Consider the following 10609-nt stretch of genomic DNA (forward strand, 5'->3'; position numbering starts at 1 on the left):
GAGCTGAGTAACAGCTCTCCTAGGGCTGGCCCGAAGGACTAGATTTATTTTACGTGGCTAAGAACTAGTTGGCTACCTAGCAACGAGACCTACAGCTTATTGTGGAATCCGAACCACATTACAACGAGAAATGAATTTCTATCACCAGAAACAAATTCCTCTAATTCTTCATTGGCCGGTTGGAGAATCGAACGGGAGTCCAGCAAAGTGCTAGCTGAGAACGATACCGACTCGTCCAATGAAAAACTTTTTTTTTTTTTTTTTTGTGGTACCAAGAGAGTTGTTCAGAGAAAGTGAACTTGCGAGGTATTACCCATGTACAGCAGAACAGCATTTTTTGGCAAAATTGCAAATAGTGACCGACAGGTTTTCTTTATGTTAGCGTTACAGATACTGCCAAGTTTTCCATTATGGTAGGGACTTAGTCAAAACCTCCATTACATTAGCTTCCATTATGGTAGGGACTTAGTCAAAACCTCCATTACATTAGTTTCCATTATGGCAGGGACTTAGCCAAAACCTCCATTACATTAGTTTCCATTATGGTAGGGACTTGGTCAAAACCTCCATTACAATCTTCGTACCTTTACTGCCAGGTTGCTGCAATGATTGAGTTTTATAAAGAAGTTCACAATGAGTTTTTGTTTTTCAGTAGATTGCAGGTCTTGTATTATTGTTATATTACGTTAGCATTGGTACTTATATTTAGAAATTAGGTATATCATAAATAGAAGTATTTACAGTTTATGTTCCAGTTAGGAAATATTTTGTTACATAGTTTATCAATTTGTCTCATATTTTTTGACAAAATATGCAACAATTTTCAAGTGAATAAATAATAGTCTCTTAACTTTGTACAAGGTTTGTCACGAACATAATACATTTGGGTAAATATTAGATACATGCTAATTAAAAATGGGTACTGTAAGGGGTATCTTGGCATCTCTGCATATTTCAAGACACCGTTGCTTGTGACAGTTCCATCTATGAACTGTTATTTTAAGGCGAGTTTGATATTCTTGGCAGAGGTATTGTAGACATCTGATTTAAAACTTAAATTCAAGTTAAATGAGCTATCGTTGACTCAAATTACAAAAGCTACTCTGTTTCCTATTGTTAACAAGGGTTATAGGTATATGAAGTAATAATCCAACTCAAATTGAATTTGCTGCTTTAAGGGGAGTTTGGTTAAGCTGACTTTGATATCTTAGGTATATATGAATACGAAGGAAATTCAAATTCAAAATTCCATTAAGTAGCCATATAAGGTATAAGTTATTTCTGGCCACTAACGAAATTTCGAATAATAATCAGAAGTAATTCAGGTCAGTGATTGTTGTTGCATATTCTTAAGGGCATATTCTAATTACTTTTGCTCTGTAAACGTACATGATTTAGGATATTAAATATTTATTCGATTTTGCAGGTTTTGTAATTTTTTTTAACTCCCTATGCCTCAGTGATGCCAAGATACTCCTTACAGTATCCATTTTTAATTAGCTTGTATCTAATATTTACCCAAGTGTATCATGTTCATGACAAACCCTGTACAAAGTTAAGAGACTATTTATCATGCTTATTGTGCTAACATGTTTCATGTACAGTAATTCCTATTGAATTTCAGTAATATGATAAGATTTCTATAAGCTCTTAATTAATTGTTCAAAAGTAACTTTAAAATTTACATACTATGAAAATTTTGTAATATCAAATTGTATATTCATTTATTGTACAAGGGACTTCTGTATTTCTACTTTGTTCAGTTCTCATATTGTCTTAACCATAATTTTGTAAGGAGAGGTAACAAGAATCATTGTTAATTGGTTCGAGATATGATAAAGCCAGGATGAAAATAAGCTCAGTTCTGGTAAAACCAAATAATTCCATAAAACTGTAGTTATTCCTTTGTAACAGTCTAGGTTTGAGGATTTTCTAATCAAAGATTAATGAGCTATACAGATAGTCCCAAATGGCCTAGGTCAGCATATATCTGAAGTACTATAATCCTTTGTAATGTTGTTAGCCATAGAAACAAGGATTGAAGGATTTCTCTTAATTTATATGAATGGTTTGGAAATTGTTTCTGCTTCCCCCTCTCTCCATTCCATTCTCACTAAAGTTTTTTGAAGATCCTAGACACACACAATTCATTCAAGGGTATTTCTTCAGTCTCCTTTATAAGGTTCAGGATACAGACGCATGAAAGTTTATAGTAAGACTTGGAAACTATAGCATTCCTCACCTTTTGCATTGTACCATCAGTCCTCCTCATTTTCCACGTGGCAAAAGCAGTTCCAGTCACCATTATACCCTTAGCAGCAGTTAGGCTTTAATAACCGCAGTCTCTCTCTCTCTCTCTCTCTCTCTCTCTCTCTCTCTCTCTCTCTCTCTCATTTGTTTCAATGAAACTGTCTTTGTTTGCTGAGGAACCCCTATTCACTTTATGCAGACAAACTTCTTTCACATTAACCCAGTTTGGCCCATCCTTTCTTGCTTTGCTGAAACAGCACAGTGCCTGCTGTGCTTTAAGGTTTTGCATGCCTTATGAAGTATCATTTAATTCTACAGATACTGCTGAAGCTTTCCCATAGACTGTAAATGCCATCTTGCTTTAGAAGTCTTACACACATCAGTGTTTTACTGAAGCCCCTTACGCACACATTGAAAGTGGTTTGGTTGTTACATCTCCACACAAGGACAGAAGTTGCTCCGCTCTTAGTATTTTAGCTATTTTACTCATATCACTTTTACTCTTAACATTTTTACTCTTAAATTTTCACTCTCCTAACATTCTCACTCAAAAGACCCTCACACCTGACATTCTTAGCTGTAGTTCTATAATCACAGATATTTGGATCCGAGGTTGTTAGGGTATAAAATTTAGGTATATCTGTGTGTGTCAGGATATTTGTGTTCGTAACCAAATTCTTAAGTGAATTCTGAAGTTTTTTTTCTAAATTTTGATTAGTTCATGTTTTGTAATGTGACTTGAGATTTTCATTTTATCTTATTTTTGAGACGGGGAGCTTTTCGTTTTTAGTTGTAAGGGCAAAGTGAGAACTAGAGCAGTGTCTGTAAACATTAATCTATAAAACTGAATAGATAAAAAGACTATGGATAATAGTTATTAGATGACAAGCTGAAGTATAGAAGTCCTCATATATACATGTACACTGTGTAGCTAGATAAAAATGGAAAGAACTTATAATAATAAAGAACTCCCTGGGGTCAGCATTGCAGTGCTCCGGGGAGGGAGTGTCCTCAGCAGGAGGTATAACCAGTCAGTTTTCAGCTTCAAAGCAGACTCAAATGGTTGTTTTCTAAGCTGACAGTTGATTACCGAGATGGTGAAAGCCTCTTCAGTAGATACTTACCTTGTGATATCCCAGATGGTTTCCCATTTTCTATGTTACTGTTGAAGCATGGCAGACTTTTTCAAGTGTAAAATTACTGTTTACATGGAGTTACGGAGGGTAGGGGTTGTGGTAAGGTAAATACGGAGACAAGCTTGAGCTTACACTCTTTTATGGCTGTATTTGTATATGCTGGCGTGACATGTAGTGTCTTATCTGGGATAGTGACCCCGTAGATTTTTACGGCCAGAATTTTGTATCAAACTTGCATAATTGCCCCCCTCAAAAAACCTAGTTCATTTTTTCTATGAAGGCATATAAGTATATCTATGGTGTGTATGCATTTCGACATTTTGTTTTTGCTTTTTCTTTTGAGATTTCATGTAGGATTTTCTCCCACGTTTTGTTACAGTAACTGAGTTATATATTTGATATTGTAGAAAACGAAAGAAAATAAGCAAGAGGCTGTGGTTGTGATATGTTTATGTATATATATCATACATACATATATATATATATACATATAATGTATGTATATACATATGTATATATATATATATATATATATATATATATATATATATATATATATATATATATATATATAAATAAATATTTTGAATGTATTAACCTTTTCATAGCTGGCTTTGTTGATGACAGAATTGTTGCTTTGAAGCTGTGTAAAAATTTACTTGTAAATATTTGTGGACAGGGTTATTTGATCGGTCTTCAGAGGTATTTATGCATAAGATTGTCTTATCTTTATTATAGATAAATGACTAAAATTACTTTCCATAGTTAGGGTAAAAATATTCTATATGCACGGCTTTAAATTCTTTAGTTAATTTCTAAGAAAATCTCAATTCAGGGAAATTTTTATTCTGAATTGTCACATTTTACTTATAAGTTATTTAATGGATTCCGTTGTTTACAATACTGTTTCCTGACCTAGTTCGTGTTATTTTGGTGATATAATAGGAAGCATTATAACTTGTAGAGCATCATTACTAAGATATTGGATTTGACTGACTGTATCAAGTTCCTTTTAATTTTTTTTTAACAGTGACTCACATGAGACTGTCTCACAATATTCTTTTTAATCATTGGATACAATCTATATTCGACTAGATGTTTTAAAAGATATAGAGTAAGTTTATTAAACCATTTAGAAACTTGAAAGTTATCCTTTTGGTCTGGCTGAAAACAATACTTTTAATTATATTTCGGACACATGCCGTCGTCTCAAAAGGGGGTACCAGCTTGGGGCTTAAACACCTTTTCGTCTTAGGCTGACATTTCATTCGTGCAATTGACATAAAGAAAGGATAAATACCACAAAAGCCATTTTTTTTAGAATTCTGTGTGAGACCCTTTCAAGTTCATGACATCGTCAGTTATTAGACAAAAACGGGTGTAAGTTAATCCTGGAGGAATTTTGATAGAAGTCTGTGGCTTAGAATTGATAGAAACAAAACTATCTGCTAAGTCTTTTAACAAGATAAAATGTAATGATGTGGCTTTACAGAAAGAGATGCTTGGATTATGAGGCTAGGCTGTCTGAGGTAATAACCAGACTTCACTGAATGCAAAAGATGATTTTTGGAATAATGGTTTTCCCCAGTCATTTAATAGAATGAGGAAACTGTCCTCATTTTTAGGTTACCCTGTTGAAAGAAGATTTCAATAATATGATAAATGCTGTGTAAGACGTTAGTGAATAAGTGCTGTGGTAAAGCTAGTTGCCATTTCCTTCAGAAGTTACAGAAACCTTAAGAGTGAATGTTATAAATGTTTACGTCAGTTCATGATGCTTAATGAACGTCAGATGTTCACAGGTATCCTCTGCATGTTTTTAGACAGCGGAATGTTTATTGATTTACTGAAGTTTGTGTTGGCCCTTAGAACTAGAGATCTATGCCCTTGTTGTGAGGTGGTTATGTAATGGTGCTACCGTTTTCGGTCATTTTATCGCTTGGAGAATCTGTGGTGTTTAGATGAATAACTGGCATAGCTTTAACATTGTTCCATAATGATCTTGGCTGCCTTACTAAGCCGTGGTAACTTCAGAAGTTACTAGAATATCAACTGACTATACAATTACGATACCTGATCTTGGGTAACTTGAATTAAGACACTGATCATGATGTAAGTTAGGAATTTTCCTGGTTTTTACACTGATGTGCAGCTTACCTTCCAGGATGTAAGTGGATCTTTGTAGAAGTTTTATAAGTTTGACCTTTAGAATTTTAGTATAAAGGTAGAGGTTGATCATATCTATGCAGATCCAGGTTGCCATTCAGAAAACCACCTGAAGATATGCAGGTCAGGATTATACAAGTCTTTTTTTATGATGATGTTTTATGTTTATCAGTTCATTGTTTGCGAAGCTTTGGAATTCGAGGTAGTCAAGTTTGAGAATATGGTGAATTAAAGATTGAAGTTTGGTGTTTATAGACTATTTTTGAAAATAAGATTGGTTAATGATATGGTATGTGCTTAATATTTTCTTAATTCATGATAGTCAGTTTTGGTGTACAGAAAAGTTTGATAATGTCTAGTTCGTGACTGATAAAGACACTTCACGATAGGATTTTTATTTAGTAGGCTTATCGGATTCCTAACAGCTAGTGAAGGTCTAGTTTAAAACTGAGAAAACTTTGGTTCGTGACAGTGGGTTATAGATACTGTCAGAACTAGTTCGTGATAGCAGTGTTTTTATTTATTTATTTTAGTGTCAATGAAGTTGATACTCAGATTTTAGGTAGTGACTCAGTAATTTCGTTGCTGACAATGGATTTCGTATTCAGGAATCACTTAATGATGGTGAAGTTTAGTTTATCATAAATTGATTGGTGATAGTGGACCTGGGGTTTCAGAAACAAATTCTTGACATTGATTTTGGCATTCAGTGTATGTTAGTTCCTGTTAGCTGAGTCTGTTAGTTGTGATGTCCAGTTTGAGATTGTTTGTATGCAGTTCATTGCAATAACTCAGGCTCCAGGCGTGCTTATGGTAATCTGGATTTGTCTTGTTGGTGCACGATGGTAGAATCGGGATTCATCATTATTAGTATCACATCTTAAGTCCACTGTATAAAGTTTAAAGCATAGGATATGTTTGGTGGCGCCGGAAACACGTCCAGGATTAAAAAGAATGGCTTAAGATCAACTTTGATTCAGGAAATTTTTCTTCTTGCACGATTTAATTTTAGAAAGTTTGATACTTTTGGTTTTAGAAAATCTGCCTATGACACTTTCTCATTTCAGGTTTGCGTTAGTTCGATATGCTTTGAGGTTTAGGGAAGACTGTTTTGATATTTTGCATTCAGGAGGTTTTTTTTTAACTTTTTCATTTACCAAGTTGTCTGTCGTGTGTTACTTTTAGCTTTAGTAAGCCTGTTAATTTAAGAAACTTAGTCTTAGAAAGTCTGATTCATCATGATACTTTGCCTTCTGGAAGTCTGCTTTTTTATAGTTTTGCATTCAGGTGTGTGGGTTTGTTACAGTTTTGAGTTTAGAAAGCATACGAGTTCGTGATATTCTCCCTTAAGGAATAATTGTGCTATTTTGTGATGCATTCTGATTTATGTTTATGTGATGCTTTTACCCTCATGTAGACTGTAAGATTGTAGTTGTTTTACCTAAAGAAAATTTATTAGCGTTAATTGTTTTGCCTTCAAGAAGTCTGTTAACTTTGGTACTTAGGCTTTAGATGCCCGGGTTTGTGAGTTTTATCTGTCTGTTAGGTTGTGATATTAGCTTGAAGTCTGATAGTCCTTATTCTTGCTAGAAACATTAATGTCTTTGTTCTTTGCCTTGCATTTTTTGAGGTAGGACGTCTTTTAGTTTGGAAATTTTTTTTTTTTTTGCTAGAAAGTTTATCTCGTGTTTTTTTTAGCTAGAAAGTCTGTTAATTCATGAGGTTTTGGACAGAAGAAAAAGCTCTTTCGTGTGTTTTTGCCTAGGAAGCCTCTTGGTTTGTGACTCTCCTCTGCTAAGAAGTCTGCTTGTCTGGGAGAGTTTGTGCTTAGAATGTCTACTAGTTTTGGAGTTAATTTGAGGTTTCGTGACATATTAGCTTAAAACGTCTTATATTTCATGAGTTTTATGCTTAGGTTGTCTAGTGTCTTGAGAGCCCGTAAGTGTGCAGTAGTTTTGGCCCAATAAGTGTCAGTTCAGAAGAACCTTTACCCCAGGGAATGTGTTTGATGAAATGAGGTTTTTTGCCTCTTATGTGTTAGTTTTCTTAGGACAGGAATATAAGATTTAGGCCTGAGACCAAGCGATGGAACTTAGGAGGTCATTCAGCGCTTAGGGGAAAATTGAGAGTAAAGGTGGTTTGAAAGGTGTAACAGGATGAAAACTTCTTAGTTGCACTAAGAAACAATTGTTAGGAGAGGGTGGCAAGTATGATGGAGTAAAGAGAATATGGACGGAGGTACAGTAAAAGGAATGAAAGGGGTTGCAGTTAGGGGCCGAAGGGACGCTTGCAGAGAACCTTAAGTAATACCTACAGCGCATCGCACGAGGCGCACTGATGGCACTACCCCCTACAGGGTGGTTTTCTTAGGTTTTTGCCTGGAGAGTTTGTTGGAAGTGGTTTTTGCTTGGAGAGTTTGTTGGAAGTGGTTTTTGCTTGGAGAGTTTGTTGGAAGTGGTTTTTGCTTGGAGAGTTTGTTGGAAGTGGTTTTTGCTTGGAGAGTTTGTTGGAAGTGGTTTTTGCTTGGAGAGTTTGTTGGAAGTGGTTTTTGCTTGGAGAGTTTGTTGGAAGTGGTTTTTGCGTATTAGTTTTTTAGGTTTTTGTTATTTTTTGCTTAGGAAGTGTATATTTAGATTTTTTGTTTAGAAAGTGTGTTATCCGGGAATAGTTTTTGGCTTGAACGGGTAATGGGATCCAAAGTTATTTTCCTAAAAGTGCGTTAGTTTATTGTTTTCAAGCACTTGAAGTTCGCTAGGGTGGGGCGAGTAAGGAATTCCTGCGGTGTCAAACGTCTCATTGTTATGATTAAAAGTTTTGCTTTGTTAGAGCCTGCTCAAGTGAAATAATAAAAAATGTTATTCATTTAAAGGTATTATCAAAAACATATTTGACTCTACATATTTTCTGTACAAACCTTTTCATAAAAACAAAGAGATGGGGCATAATTTTTGTCCGCCTCTGCCAAACCTCGGTGTTGCTGACACGTGGTCAGCGAGAGCACTGAAAAGGCCAGCTCGATCAAAAACAATAACAACGGTGGTCACCTCAAGCAGCCAGTGTCACCGGATTGTATGGATAGCCCAAGGGATAGCCCAAGGGATAGCCCAAGGGATAGCCAAAGCGGAACAAATCTCCCCACCGCCAGCATCTTCACTCTCGGGCCAACGAAATTTTTGTAACTTATTAAAATACTCTATTTTAAAGAAACAACAAGTGGGCCCTGTAATTATGGTAGAATTATTTTTCACTCCTAAATGATAAATAGTTTATTTAACCTGCAGAGGCACTGAAAAAATCTAATCACGTAACGTATAAATAACTGCTAAAATGGAATGTGGACAATTATCAAATGGCTTGAAAAGCCATTCCTGGCGAACCACCCACACAAATTTTAAGTGTTAACACATTCAGCACATCATGGTATGAGTGCTATTTCATTAAGCGCACAATGAAAAAAAAAATCATTAAAAACAACCAAAATTTACCCAACGCTGTTTCTTTAGAAAACGAATTACAGCAAATGATAGATCTCGGGTAAAGCCATAAACAAGGGATTAACCTCGAGTGTGAGGTTTAAAGGGATAAATAGATCTGCCAGTGTTGCAATCTTTTCCTGGCCACACCCTAGCGATCTTAGGATGTTTGAAAAACTTTTTTTATATAGAGGTATTTAGAGCATGTTAGTTCTGGAAAGAGTTTTGCATAAAAAAATGCATTAGTTTAGGTGAGGTTTTGAGAAGATTGTCTGCTGGTTTAGGGGAGGGGGTTTATCTTGGAAATTATTGGTATGTGAGTTTTGACTAAAGAGCCTGTTGGTTTGCAAGTTTTCTTCCTAGAAAGTGTCAGTATGCGAGTTTTTTCTCGTCTATGAATAGTTTTAATTTTATTTTGCTGAGGAAATTTATGCTGACCGACAGATTTTCTTAGTTTAGGAGAGTGTTTGCTGAGAAAGTGGAGATTATTTGCCTAAAAAGTGCTAGTTTGGATAGTTTGGATTTAACTTGAAATTGTCTTTTTGTCCTTGCCTTTTGCCTATGAAAGCTTTTCACTCATTGTGTGTTTTTTATCTAGAATGTGTCAATTGGTGAGTTAAGGAGAGTTTTTTTTTTTTTACCCAGAAGGTATGTCAGCAAAGATTTTTTTTTTAGAAATGTCAGACAAACAGGAATTCTTATAGCTTTATATTTGGTGAGTAATATGAAACCACTATTCTTAGTCTTGCAGTCCAGTTCTGGTGATTATTACAGAACTGCTTTTCATAGTCTTGTAAAACTTGGAAGCTGAATTGAGAATATATCCTAACTTCAAAACACTCGAAGGAACGTTCCAACCACGTAAAGGACAGTTCTCTCTAATTGCCTGGTTATGGGATGAATTTTGTAAGGCGTTATCACACAGAACCTAAAGTGGCCCGGTGGTCCACGTGTACGGTGAAGGCTGACGTTAGTCCGACCTCCTGTCCTGCTGGGGGAGGAAGAACGGGGCAGGAGGACATTAGCTTTGCACGTCTCTGACCATTTACCTGACTCAATCATTTACATTGAATGGTGTTGGGCCATAGGACGATTTATTAGGAATTTGGGTCACTTGTCTGCTTTTGAAAGGATTGTATGTGTCTTGGTGTAATTAATTGTTATTGTTGTAGCAAAGACCGAAAGGTGACTTGTAATTTGAAATAAAGTCAATAACCTTTTTTTTTTGTTTATTTGTTAAATTCCTGTGATTCAGAAGCACAACTTAAAGTATTAATATTTCATACTTTGCAAATGAATATTGTAGACAAACATCTGTAAACTGTTCTTTGTGAAAGTAACTCCAAATTAAGCACGTTTCGTTTTAGATATTTGAATTTAAAAGTTAAAAAATCTAGTTATGAATTTCTAAACAGTTTGATGCATGTAGTTTTAAAAGGCTGAGCCTAAAAACTGCAAATTAAAGAAATGCAACTAAAATTTTAATATATAAGAAAAATCTAAAGTAAGTGACGTATGAAAGTGCAGTAAAATAAAAAAATATATATATTTAAAAATACAGTTAATAATTATTCATGTATATTT

The sequence above is a fragment of the Macrobrachium rosenbergii genome, chromosome 50 (assembly GCF_040412425.1).
Source record: "Macrobrachium rosenbergii isolate ZJJX-2024 chromosome 50, ASM4041242v1, whole genome shotgun sequence".
NCBI classification, from domain to species: Eukaryota; Metazoa; Arthropoda; class Malacostraca; order Decapoda; family Palaemonidae; genus Macrobrachium; species Macrobrachium rosenbergii.